The sequence below is a fragment of the Dendrobates tinctorius genome, unplaced genomic scaffold (genome assembly GCF_039654945.1).
Source record: "Dendrobates tinctorius isolate UK_male_01 unplaced genomic scaffold, ASM3965494v1 ptg000158l, whole genome shotgun sequence".
Lineage (NCBI taxonomy): Eukaryota > Metazoa > Chordata > Amphibia > Anura > Dendrobatidae > Dendrobates > Dendrobates tinctorius.
The window spans coordinates 25,310,113-25,324,156 of record NW_027361825.1 but is presented as its reverse complement, the minus strand read 5'-3'; the positions used below and the strand labels follow the sequence as shown (position 1 = coordinate 25,324,156).

Genomic DNA, 14,044 nt, shown 5'->3' with positions numbered 1-14,044 from the left:
GAACTGGTTCACAGTCCTCGGCTTGTGAGGGGCAGGAACTGCGAGAGAGGGCATCGGCCCTCACATTTTTTGTACCAGGGCGGAAGGTGATTATAAAATTAAACCTAGAGAAAAACAATGCCCACCTTGCTTGTCTAGGATTTAACCTTTTTGCTGATTCTAGGTATGTCAGGTTCTTATTATCGGTAATTACCGTGATCTTGTGTTTGGCGCCCTCGAGGAAGTGACGCCATTCCTCAAAGGCCCATTTAATTGCCAATAGTTCCCGATTCCCAATATCATAGTTTTTCTCCGTGGGAGAGAATTTGCGGGGAAAAAAACGCACATGGACGAAGCTGAGTGAGGGATGTAGTGCCTTGTGATAGCACTGCTCCCACTCCGACTTCAGAGGCATCCACCTCCACAATAAATGAACGGTCCAGATCCGGCTGAACCAAAACTGGGTTGGCCACAAAACTCTCTTTTAACGTAGAAAACGCCTGAATTGCCTCAGGATTCCAGTTGGCCACGTCCGCCCCTTTCCGGGTCAGATCCGTGAGTGGCTTGGCAATCTCTGAGAAACCTCTAATAAACTTGCAGTAATAATTAGCGAACCCCAAAAATCGCTGCAGCGCTTTCAGCGATTTTGGTTGCACCCAAGCCTTAATAGGCTGGACCTTGGCAGGATCCATGCGGAAGCCTTTACCTGAAACCATGTATCCTAAAAACTGTACCTCCTCAGCAAAAAAGACACATTTCTCCAGTTTAGCAAACAAGGAGTGTTCACGTAGTCTTTGTAGCACAGAACAGATGTGTTGAGAGTGTGTCACAGGGTCAGCAGAGTAAATCAGAATGTCATCTAAATACACCACGACATACACCCCACAAATGTCTCTAAAAATATCATTAACAAAGTGCTGAAATACGGCAGGTGCGTTGCTGAGTCCGAACGGCATAACCAGGTACTCAAAATGGCCAAGGGGTGTATTGAAGGCCGTTTTCCACTCATCTCCCTTTCTTATGCGGACCAGATTATATGCCCCCCGGAGGTCAAGTTTAGTAAACCAACGGGCTCCTGTTAGATGATTAAAAAGATCAGGGATGAGTGTAAGCGGATACTGGTTTTTTATAGTGATTGCATTCAACTCCCGATAATCAATGCAGGGTCTGAGACCACCATCTTTCTTCTCCACAAAGAAGAACCCGGCCCCAACTGGAGAAATGGACGGTCTGATAAACCCTTTTCTTAGGCTATCTGCAATATAGTCATTCATGGCCTGACGCTCTGGGCCAGAGAGATTAAATATTCTTCCCTTAGGGAGACGGGCATCCGGAATCAGATCAATAGGGCAATCATACTCTCTGTGAGGGGGTAGCTTTTCAGATTCTACAATAGAAAAGACATCTTCAAAATCTCTGAAAGCAAACGGTATGTGGGGGGTTTTAACCTTAACTTGGTTTACTGCCAAGGATATGCAATTTTTCTGACACTGTGGGCTCCAGCGTACAACGTCACCCAAGTGCCAGTCGATGACAGGATTGTGCTGGCGTAGCCATGGCATACCCAGAATAACTGCAGAGGTTAAATTGTCCATCACAAAAAATGACACCAGCTCAGTGTGTAAGGCTCCCACAGACATAGCAACCTTGGCAGTAACAAACTTAACCCCCTCCTGAATAATGGACGTGCCATTAATAGCCGTGGTTTTAATAGGGGCATTAAGTTTTAGTAGAGTTACACCCAGATTCCTAGCGGTCAAGGAATCCAATAAATTTCCTTCAGAGCCACTATCCACATACGCGTTTAAACACAGCGATTTCTGACCACATGAAACTGAAATGGGTAATAAAACTTTAGCCGCATCTGCGGGCAATACCTGAGCCCCTGGGCAACCATAGCCAGAGTAGTTGCCCAGAGGTCGACGTGCCAGGAGCATGGATCTCTGACGTGCAGCTCTCTCCCTGAAGACTCCAGACTGCCGCATAGTTGTCCAAGAAAATGAGAGAGATCTTCCAGGCTGTGCACTGCAACAGGTGTTCAGGCTAAAAATCAGCTCAGTCAGAAGAAGAAAAAAAAAAAGTTCAGGGAGACTGCTTTTGTATATGTTGGGTATATACACAAGAAGCAGTTAATTTTATGGCCGGATATAATGTAACGTCCGTCTGCAGTTCTGGGCTGCAGCCAGGCAACACCCCGAGAAACACTGATACCCTTTACCCCTATACAGGGATCTGGATTTACAACAGAGCCCAGGAGGCGCTGTCTGAATAGGAGCAGCGGCCAGAGCAGGACAGTCATCAGAGTGAAGTACAAAAACGGCAGGCAATAGCAGAGTCAATTTCAGGCCAAGGTCAGAGTCAAAAACCAGGAGGGCGGCAGAGGTACAGAATCGTTAGGAAGTAGCAGAGTCAGAATATCCAGGCCAAGGTCACAAACCAGGACAGTAGCAGAAGTACAGAATCGTCAGGCAAAAGAGGGGTCAGAAATCAAGGCTGAGGTCAGAGTCAAACAGAAATCAATCACTAAGTAACACACAGGGGAACCAAGAATATATCCAGCGGCTTGCAAGACCAGTCCCAAGGTATTTGAGGGATCAGGTCATCCCTCACAGGTTCCTGGACTGGTGATGTCATTAGGGCCGCCCCCAGGACCAGGCCAGATGGAGTTGCAGTAACCCCCTGATGACTGACAGAGGGGCGGAGCCTGCGCCCACCAGATGCCTACGCAGGAGCCACTTCTCTGTCACCACCATAACTCACGGGCGGACCACGGCGCCTCCCAGTGGCCAAGGCAGGAACAGCCGTCCCCGAGTCTGACAGTGAAGTGGCGGTCTGGCGCCTCCTAGTGGCCGTGACCGGAACAGCAGGCCTCGAATCCAACGGTGACGTGACAGACCGGCGCCTCCTAGTGGCTAAAGCTGGGACCAGAGGCCCTGAGTCTGACGGCGACGTAATAGAACCACGGCGCCTCCCAGTGGCCGAGGCAGGAACAGCCGTCCCCGAGTCTGATGGCGAAGTGGCGGCCCGGTGCCTCCTAGTGGCTGCGACCGGAACAGCAGGCCCCAAATCTGACGGAGACGTGACAGGCTGCAGGTCTCGCGCTGGGTGTCCCTTCCGGAGGTGAGACTCTACATCCCTCCGGCTGAAAAACAAATCTGACATCCTCTGGGGGTCTGCAATGAATCCAAACCCCCGTTCCCGGTTCACATTGAGGACATGTCCCCATCCAGCCAAATCCCGGGGACCATAGCGACCTGCGCAGGCCTTCTCTTTCCCATCCAGATCTGGGCCTAATACCGCTAGCCGGCGCTGCTCCCTCTCCCGGTGCTCAGGTGCCATTTGCCGGATGGTAGCTCGACAACAGGCCTCAGTCTTCTCTTCCTCCTCCCGGGACCTGCCCTTACCCACTGGGGCCCGCGGCACCACCGTTAGGGGTTCAGCTTTCTCCCCCTTGGGACTAGCATTCCGGTCCCAGACAAGGTCCAGCACGACCTGTCCTGCCGCTACGACGGGCATACACCCCAGGGCCTTCCCAGGTCCAGGGGCTGCAGTCATACCTGGGACCTCCTGGCGGTGCTCCGGTACAGGCCTGAGACGGTGGGCCGCTGCAGGGATATCCACCGGAATGGCGGGTCCGGGTGATGGCGGTGGTAGAACGGATGATGGCTTTGGGTCCGCAGGGGCCCCCGATGGGACCTGCGCAGCCGCGTCAGGTCCAGGCGAGAGCGCGGCCTCGGCTCCCGGGGTCTCCGGTGACTCCTCCGGGCAGGCCGCGACCAGCTGTATGGACAGTGTGGAGGTGTACACTGTGCTGCCTGAGGACAGCCCGGTGCAGCGGTGGCTGGTACCGGTGTCGCAGGTACCAGGTCCAGAAGTGCCGGTGATGTAGGCCCCTCCGGGGCGTGCGGCCTGCTCAGCCTCCATAAGGCCTCCTGCCGCAGTCGCAGACGGCACGTCAGCTGGGCGATGTCATCCTCCAGTTGCTGGCGGCTCATCTCAGAGACGGGGTCGGAGCCTTCAGCCATGGCGCTGAGGAGATCCATCTCAACCTCCGCGCGCTCCACAGGCCTCCTTCCCTCTCTCTCCAAAATGGCGTTCTGGCGTTCTTCTTCCTGCCTCGCCCCTTTCCCGCCACTGGCTGCTTCTGCCCCTCCTTCCGGGGGGCAGCGTCTTCTTCCAACGCCTCCATGCCAAGCCAGTATACGAACCCCTCGGGGGGTGGGCCATGTAGCTGTCACGTAGTAATTCAGGCAGGGGAGGCCCAAGACTCTTCGCAGTCTTTTCCTAGGACCTCCTGTCTCTTCACGCCCTTCTTCTCCGTGCCAGCGGCCATTTTTAATGTTCATGTCACAGTCTATTAAACTAGGTCTTCTGCACATTTTCAAAAGTTCAAAGTCCAACAAATCTTAGGCACACAGAACCCGATGGCATCGGGTCTTGTCATCCTGTTCGTGACGCCAAGTTGGGTCGCCCTCCCAGGGCTGTGGGGTACTCGGTACCGGGCCGGTGTCAGGGGGATGTGTCACAGCAGCGGTGACCCGGTCCGTGGCCCTGGGTCACCGCCCAAAAAAATCAGTGGAAGTTTGTAATGTAATAGTTTGTGACGCCACCTGTGGTGCTCGGCAATGGAGGTGTTAAGCCGACGCTGCATGCAGATCTGCTGGGACTGATGGTAGGGTGCAGCAAGGATGTAAAAGCTCCCCACAGGTGAAGCTATAGTCCCAGGGCAGTGTAGTTGTAATGGTTGTGGAAAGGCGCAGGCAGTGTAAAGGATGGTACCCAGATGTAGCGGTGCTGAGCGGGTTGGCGCAAGAATGAATGGAGGACACCGAGGTTTGCAGTTCAAAGGCTTTACTCACAGTCTGCGGTACACAAGGGTGCCTGCCTCCGAGCTGTGTCCTCCGGGTCAGAGACTCAGTCAACCTCCAGGCCAGATGGAAAGCTCCTCTCCAACACTCCTCCAACATGTACCTTTCCTTAACGACTCCTCTATTGCGCCTTAAAGTGTGAAGATCTCCAGTACCGTGGTACTCTGGAGTTCCTCCTGTCAGATGTTCCCAAGAACTTTACTCGTATGGCAGACAGCTGTAGCCTGCTTTGGGGACTCCCTTCTCCTGAGCCCCGGCTCTCTAATCAGTTGCTGTTGTGCCCCAAGTCTTAGATGGGAGTAGTGCATTTACAGCCAACTACTCCACCGGTGTCTGCTGCAGAACCATAAATGTCCATACAACCTCGGGGACCGGGCCCCGGTCTTGCGCTGAGAACCTATAGGCAGGGTTCGTCTTCCAACCCACGTCCTCTCTGTTCTCCTTACTCCTTCTTTCCGTACTGGTCCTTCTCTCTCTTATGGAAGCTTAGGTTGCAGTTCTACGTCTTTCTCCTTTTCCTTTCCCGTGCCAGCTGGCTCAGATCACTGAGGTAGCTGCAGCACTCCTTCCTCCATCTCTCCTTCCAGGGATCCCCACTCCTCCTGAGTGGCTTCCTTCCCGACTGACCTTCTGTCAGACTGACCTGTAATCCTACACTTTCCCACTCTTTTATGTGTCTAAACTCCACCCACCTCCCAACACATCCAGTGTTCCAAGCAGGGAACCACCAGAGGTGCTCTTCTACTCTCTAAGCACTGAGCCGCAATGTGGTTGTGCAGAACTACCCTGTTGTGTGGGGTGCGAGTGTTGGAGCGTGGAAAGGAGTTCCCACCTTACCTGGATGGTGGGGCACTACACCTTAGGAGAGGGTGCAGTAACTCTCTGGCGACTGAGCCTCAGGGGCGCCACATAAAGCATAGTTGTTTGCCTCGTTTTTTTTCTACGGTGTTCACTGAAGGGCTTAACTAGTGGGACAGTTTTATAGGTCGGGTCTTCCCGGATGAGACAATACTAAATATGTGTACTTTTTTTACATAAATAAATGTATTTATTGGAATAATATTTTTTTTATCTTTTTTTGTCTTTATCTGGGGATTCTTAAATAAATATTACAATTTGTAATAACATTATTTTTTACTATTTAACATTGTCTCAGGATGGGACATCACTGTATAGCAATAGATTGCTGATCTGATACTCTGCAATGCTTCTGCACTGCAGGGCATCAGAACAGTGTCTGACAGGCAAGGACGGAGACGTCTCAGGCCCTGCTCTTAGCAGGCGCTCACATGCCACCTTCCCTGTAGGATCCTTTGCAGCCATCTTGCAGCCGGGGTCACCATGGAGACCATTGCTTTGTGCTGATGGGAGCAGACAGGGAACTCACTCCCTGTGCGATGCTCCTAGATGTTGCTGTCACTGTTGACAACGGCATCAGAGGGGTTAAACATTTGCGATCGGTGCTAGAATGTCATGATACGTATTGCGATCCAAAGGGGGGTCGGTTGGCGAATGGCATGACACACAACGGGATCGTAAAGGGGTGAGGAAGGCCCTACCGATAGGGAAATGAGGAATGGTCACCTCCTGCTCAAACCTGAGCCTGACCCTGCACTCCCCTAATGCCTTAAGTGGGTCCTTCCCCCACCACTGTCAAGAACCTCATCCCTCGCTGTCACCTCACACTTCCCTGGCTAGTGCACTTGCCGGCAAGGTGCGCTAATGTGGCGCCGAGGGTCCAGTCGCCACAGAGGTAGTGCACCTCACCCAGAGGTGTGGTATCCCACAACCAGGTAAGGTGGAGGCACCCGACCATCATTCCACATCCCACACACACCAATAGTGTAGCAGAGCACCCTTTATGGCCCCTGCTTGGAACACAAAGAGTGCTGGGAGGTGGGCGGAGCATAGCTGGAAGGATAGAAAGCAAGATTAGATGACATGTCTGCAGCAGCTCTACAGATTAGAGGCTGCTGGACGGATTGGCATATAGGAAAGCTCCCTAAAGGAAATAAGGTTCTTCTTGGACGTGGTTGGAGCATACTCCCCGTGGGTCCCTTCTCCATGCTGACTACAGGTCAGGTGGAGGGAGAAACTGGTCGCAAAGGGTCACGGCCCCTAGCCTAGCTAGCGAACCTCAGGGTGCTACTAGCAAGCCGATAGCTTTGGTTACTTTATGGACCATCGCCCCTACCACAGTTAGTCCGACTGGAAAGGCAGCTATATAGGATCACAAAAACGGAAGGGTATGTGTTGTCTGACAGGATTTGCAGCTGCTGGCCTAGAACGATAACTGTGAAGTGCTGGGAAGGATTAAAAGCAGCATATTGTGTGGAGATGGCCAAGAAAGGTACATACTGACAGGCAGTGCTGGAAGGGTGTACTTCATCTTACCTGGAAGTTGTCTGGACCCCTCACCTGGAGAACGCAGCACTGAAGCGGGCACCTGTACTGCAGACAGAACTGTAAGTAAAGCCCTTGGAACTACATGCAACTGTGTCATCTATCTTCTTTCTGCGTCTTCAACTCAGTACTGCTACATCCTCCATTCCACACTACCTCAGTATCTACAAACCTATCTCAACTGCCAAGGGACTACAGCTCTACCTGTAGAGAACTTTTACAACTCTGCTGCATCATACCATCTGTCCCAGAGAAGCAACACTGCAGCACTGGTCACTCTGACCAGAAACCACAGATAGTAAAAGCAACAAGGCACTCTCTCAAAATGATGATAGTAGGTGCACAAGTAGGGTATCCAGCCCACGTAGCCCAAGTGTAAGCCACTTAGTAACTTCTCAGTCACCACATACTATACAATAAGTTATTTTGGTACCTTATATAGGTTCCACGATTTATTATATAAATTAGTAAGGATTTCTATTATTAGAACCCTTTCCCTATATTTTTCTACTCAACCCTGTACTGTTACTAAGTGGCTTACACTTGGATCATACAAATCGTTTTTAGAGATTGGCATACAAAGGGTTGGTTATAATTTCTTTATAACATATGCGCATCATGTAGGAAATACATCCCCACCATATAGTGGTTTTTGATCACATCTCTTGCCCCATCATGACCATACCAATGTAAACAGCGCAGCTGCGCCTCTTCCTTTATTCATATAACCCCCATGGCAGCAGCGCGCAGACTCAGTAACATGAGACAGTCTCTCCCTGCTGAGTAAACACGTGACCGCTATGACCACTTTGCCTGTGAACTGATGACGCAGCAAGGGGAGTTTCCCCGCCGGGTCATATAAACCCGGATGTGCTTCTGTGCTGTCTGGCGTCCTCCATTTCAGCGGTTACACCGCAGGTTTCCTGGCGTCCTCCATTCCAGCGGTCACACCTCTACACATTTGGACCAGGGGAGCAGGTAACATACTGGTGCTTTCTCACACCATTCAGTCATTCATATTGCCACAATACCTGAACAAATTCTGTTCATTTCTTTATTTTCAGCGCCATATAATAGGCGATTTGTGTCGCTATACCAAGCGCATTTAATACTCCTCATACCAAAATACAGGTATTGGCTATCATCTTCTTTGAGTATGATCCAGCACTCTCCCATTTATGCCACTATCGGGGTACATAAGGCAATATTGTCTGCATATGTTATTGGTTTAACCCCTTCACCCCCAAGGGTGGTTTGCACGTTCATGACCGGGCCAATTTTTACAATTCTGACCACTGTACCTTTATGAGGTCATAACTCTGGAACGCTTCCATGGATCCCGGTGATTCTGACATTGTTTTCTCGTGACATATTGTACTTCATGTTAGTGGTAAAATTTCATTCAAATAACTTGCGTTTATTTGTGAGAAAAACGGAAATTTGGCGAAAATTTTGAAAATTTCGCAATTTTCCAACTTTGAATTTTTATGCCCTTAAATCACAGAGATACGGCACACAAAAAACTTGATAACTAACATTTCCCACATGTTTACTTTACATCAGCACAATTTTGGAACCAAAATTTTTTTTTGTTAGGAAGTTATAAGGGTTAAAAGTTGACCAGCGATTTCTCATTTTTACACCACCATTTTATTTTTAGGACCACATCACATTTGAAGCCACTTTGAGGGGTCTATATGATAGAAAATACCCAAAAGTGACACCATTCTAAAAACTGCACCCCTTAAAGTGCTCAAAACCACATTCAAGAAGTTTATTAACCCTTTAGGTGCGTCACAGGAATTTTTTTGAATATTTAAAAAAAAATGAACATCTAACTTTTTTTCATTAAAAAAATACTTCAGGTTCAATTTTTTTATTTTACCAAGGGTAACAGGAGAAATTGGACTGCAAAAGTTATTGTGCAATTTGTCCTGAGTACGCAGATACCTGATATGTGGGGGGGAACCACTGTTTCGGTGCATGGCAGAGCTCAGAATGGAAGGAGCGCCGTTTGACTTTTTCAATGCAAAATTGGCTGGAATTCAGATTGGACGCCATGTCACGTTTGGAGAGTCCCTGATGTACCTAAACAGTGGAAACCCCCTACAAGTGACCCCATTTTGGAAACTAGACCCCCCAAGGAACTTATCTAGATATGTGGTGAGAACTTTGAACCCACAAGGGCTTTACAGAAGTTTATAACGTACAGCGGTACAATTAAAAAATCATATTTTTTCCACAAAAATGATCTTTTCACCCCAATTTTTATTTTCCCAAGGGTAACAGAACCCTAAAAGATATTGTGCAATTTGTCCTGAGTACGCTGATACCCCACATGTGGGGGTAAACCACTATTTGGGCGCATGGCAGAGCTCGGAAGGGAAGCAGCGCAATTTGACGTTTTTGGCTGGAATTGAGATCGGACACCATGTCGCGTTTGGAAAACCCCTGATGTACCAAAACAGTGGAAACCCCCCACAAATGACACCATTTTGGAAACTAGACCCCCTAAGGAACTTATATAGATGTGTGGTGAGAACTTTGAACCCCCATGGGCTTCACAGAAGTTTATAACATAAAGCCATACAATTAAAAAATCATATTTTTTCCACAAAAATGATCTTTTCACCCTCAATTCTTATTTTTCCAAGGGTAACAGGACCCTAAAAGTTATTGTGCAATTTGTCCTGAGTACGCTGATACCCCACATGTGGGGGTAAATCACTATTTGGGCGCATGGCAGAGCTCAGAAGGGAAGCAGCGCCATTTGACGTTTTTGGCTGGAATTGAGATCGGACACCATGTCGCGTTTGGAAAACCCCTGATGTACCAAAACAGTGGAAACCCCCCACAAATGACACCATTTTGGAAACTAGACCCCCTAAGGAACTTATCTAGATGTGTGGTGAGCACTTTGACCCCCCCAGTGCTTCACAGAAGTTTATAATGCCCCGGCGTGAAAATAAAAAATTCGTATTTTTTCCACAAACATGATCTTTTAGTCACCATTTTTTTTATTTTCCCAAGGGTACCAGGAGAAATTGGACCCCAAAAGTTGTTGTCCAATTTGTCCTGAGTATGCTGATACCCCATATGTGGGAGAAAATTACTGTATGGGCACACGTCGGGGCTCGGAAGGGAAGTAGTGACGTTTTGGAATGCAGACTTTGATGGAATGGTCTGCGGGTGTCACGTTGCCTTTGGAGAGCCCCTAATGTACCTAAACAGTGGAAACCCCCCACAAATGACACCATTTTGTAAACTAGACCCCCCAAGGAACTTATCTAGATGTGTGGTGAGCACTTTGAACCCCCCAGTGCTTCACAGAAGTTTATAACGCCCGGGCGTGAAAATAAAAAATTCGTATTTTTTCCACAAACATGATCTTTTAGTCACCATTTTTTTATTTTCCCAAGGGTACCAGGAGAAATTGGACCCCAAAAGTTGTTGTCCAAATTGTCCTGAGTATGCTGATACCCCATATGTGGGAGAAAACTACTGTATGGGCACACGTCGGGGCTCGGAAGGGAAGTAGTGACGTTTTGGAATGCAGACTTTGATGGAATGGTCTGCGGGTGTCATGTTGCCTTTGGAGAGCCCCTAATGTACCTAAACAGTGGAAACCCCCCACAAATGACACCATTTTGTAAACTAGACCCCCCAAGGAACTTATCTAGATGTGTGGTGAGCACTTTGAACCCCCCAGTGCTTCACAGAAGTTTATAACGTCTGGGCGTGAAAATAAAAAATTCGTATTTTTTCCACAAACATGATCTTTTAGTCACCATTTTTTTATTTTCCCAAGGGTACCAGGAGAAATTGGACCCCAAAAGTTGTTGTCCAATTTGTCCTGAGTATGCTAATACCCCATATGTGGGAGAAGACTACTGTATGGGCACACCTCGGGGCTCGGAAGGGAAGTAGTGACGTTTTGGAATGCAGACTGATGGAATGGTCTGCGGGTGTCATGTTGCCTTTGGAGAGCCCCTAATGTACCTAAACAGTGGAAACCCCCCACAAATGACCCCATTTTGAAAACTAGACCCACTAAGGAACTTATCTAGATGTGAGGTGAGCACTTTGAACCCCCAAGGGCTTCACAGAAGTTTATAATGCCAGGGCATGAAAATAAAAAAATCGTATTTTTTCCAGAAACATGATCAATTAGTCCCCAATTTTTTCATTTTCCCAAGGGTAACAGGAGAAATTGGACCCCCAAAAGTTGTTGTCCAATTTGGCCTGAGTACGCTGACACCCCATATGTGGGAGAAAACTACTGTATGGACACATGTCGGGGCTCGGAAGGGAAGCAGTGATGTTTTGGAATGCAGACTTTGATGGAATGGTCTGCAGATGTCATGTGCGTTTGGAGAGCCCCTGATGTACCTAAACTATTTAAACTCCCCACAAGTGACCCCATTTTGGACACTAGACCCCCCACGGAACTTATCTAGATGTGTGGTGAGCACTTTGAACCCCCAAGTGCTTCACAGAAGTTTATAACACTCGGACGTGAAAATAAAAAAATCATTTTTTTCCACAAAAATGATATTTTTGCCCCCAATTTTTTATTTTCCTAAGGGTAACAGAAGAAATTGGACCCCAAAAATTGTTTTGCAGTTTGTCCTGAGTAGGCTGATTCCCTACATGTGGGGGTAAAACATTGTTTGGGCGCATGGCAGAGCTTGGAAGGGAAGGAGCACCATTTGACTTTTTCAACTCAGAATTGGCTGGAATTGAGATCAGACGCCATGTTGCATTTGGAGAGCCCCTGATGTGCCCAAACAGTGGAAACCCCCCAATTATAACTCCAACCCTAACCCCAACACACCCCTAATCCTAATCTGAGCCCTAACCCTAGCCCTAACCCTAACCCTAGCCCTAACCCTAGCCCTAACCCTAGCCCTAACCCTAACCCTAGCCCTAACCCTAGCCCTAACCCTAACCCTAATGGGAAAATGGAGATAAATACTTTTTTTTTTATTTTATTATTTTTCCCTAACTAAGGGGGTGATATCGGGGGGTTTGATTTACTATTTATGGCGGTTTTTATATTTGGCAGCTGTCGCATGCTAAAAGACGCTTTTTATTGTAAAAATAGTTTTTGCATCACCACATATTGAGAGCTATAATTTTTCCGTATTTTGACCCACCGAGTCATGTGAGGTCTTAATTTTTGCGGGACGAGTTGACGTTTTTATTGGTACCATTTTCGGGCACGTGACATTTTTTGATCGCTTTTTATTCCTATTTTTGGGACGCAGAATGAACAAAAACCAGCGTTTCATGAATTTCTTTTGGGGGGGTGCGTTTACACCGTTCCGCGTGCGGTAAAATTGATAAAGCGGTTTTATTCTTCGGGTCAGTACGGTTACAGCGATACCTCATTTAGGTCGTTTTTTTATGTTTTTGTCGGTTTTATGCAATGAAAACTATTTTATATAAAAAATAATTGTTTTTGCATCGCTTTATTCTGCGAGCTATAACTTTTTTATTTTTTCGCTGATGATGCTGTTTGGTGGCTCGTTTTTTGCGGGACAAGATGACGTTTTCAGCGGTACCATGGATATTTATATGCGTCTTTTTGATCGCGCGTTATTACACTTTTTGTTTGGCAGTATGATAATAAATCATTATTTTTTGCTTCGTTTTTTATTTTTATTTTTTAAGGGGTTCGCTAAAGGGGTTAACTAATGGGACAGTTTTATAGGGCGGGTCATTACGGACGCGGCGATACCTAATATGTGTACTTTTATTGTTTTGTTTTTTTATTATTTCCAAAAAATGGATTTATTGGGGGAATATTTATTTTTTTTTTCTAATTTATTTGGCGATTTTTTTTAAATTATTTTAACAGTTTTTTTTATTTTTTTTTTTACTTTATTAAATAGTCCCAGGTGGGACATCACTGTCCTGTGACAGATCGCTGATCTGTCACATCACAGATCACTGTGACAGATCAGCGATCTGACACAGGCACTGCAGAAGGCTTCCTCATGCCTGCGCTTTGCAGGCACTGAGGAAGCCAGCTTCCTCAGGCCCCCGAAGGCCCCCCGTCGCCATCTTGGATTCGGGGGCCTGGAGGAAAGGAGTTTGATTGCGGTGTGCAAGGGGTTAACGTGTCGGGGGCAGTCCGTGACCGCCCCTGACACATTGTGCCGGGTGTCAGCTGTGATAATCAGCTGACACCCGGCCGCGATCAGCGGCGCTCACCACGTGGGCGCCGCTGATCGCGCTAGACGTACTATCCCGTCCATGGGCATAGGGGCCCAGGTCCCATGGACGGGATAGTACGTCGGATTGCAGAAAGGGGTTAAGGGACCTACAATTTATATTTATTTCTCTGCTTTCTCATAGGAAAGATAAGATTCACGCACCAGGCGTTATTAGCACTCTTCACTTTATGGTTGGCACCTATACACTGGAAGTCCACAATATCCTTATATCATGTTTTCTCTTTTCGTGATTATTTTATAAGAATTTAAGACGTTTATTTCCTTAATATTGACCTATATACCTGATCTCACGGAGCACTTGGAAAAATTCTCAAGACATTATTCGACAAAAGCTACATTCCACTTGTCTTTGTTTATTTTTCTTTGAAGTAGATATTTTTCTTTGAAATATATGTCTCTCTTATGCATTGTAAGATTTGATATTTTTTTCTATGATATTGTGTTCACTATTATGGACTTACTTCCATTTTTTGTATATTTGTTTGTTCCTTTAGAAAAGTTCTGATGAAGATCCATTATTGGATCGAAAACGTTTAACATGTATAATCTGGATGC

The 14,044-nt window shown here is 47.4% G+C and overlaps 1 long non-coding RNA gene across 1 annotated transcript in view; it reads left to right on the top strand.

Moving 5' to 3' along the window:
• The window catches only part of LOC141051694 (uncharacterized), a 42,294-nt gene extending 28,610 nt beyond the window's left edge, over nucleotides 1–13,684 (top strand). Inside the window, exon 3 of the long non-coding RNA XR_012220678.1 lies at nucleotides 13,611–13,684. This is a non-coding gene — a long non-coding RNA (uncharacterized lncRNA). The remainder of the gene's footprint in view (nucleotides 1–13,610) is intronic.
• Nucleotides 13,685–14,044: the final 360 nt, after the last annotated feature.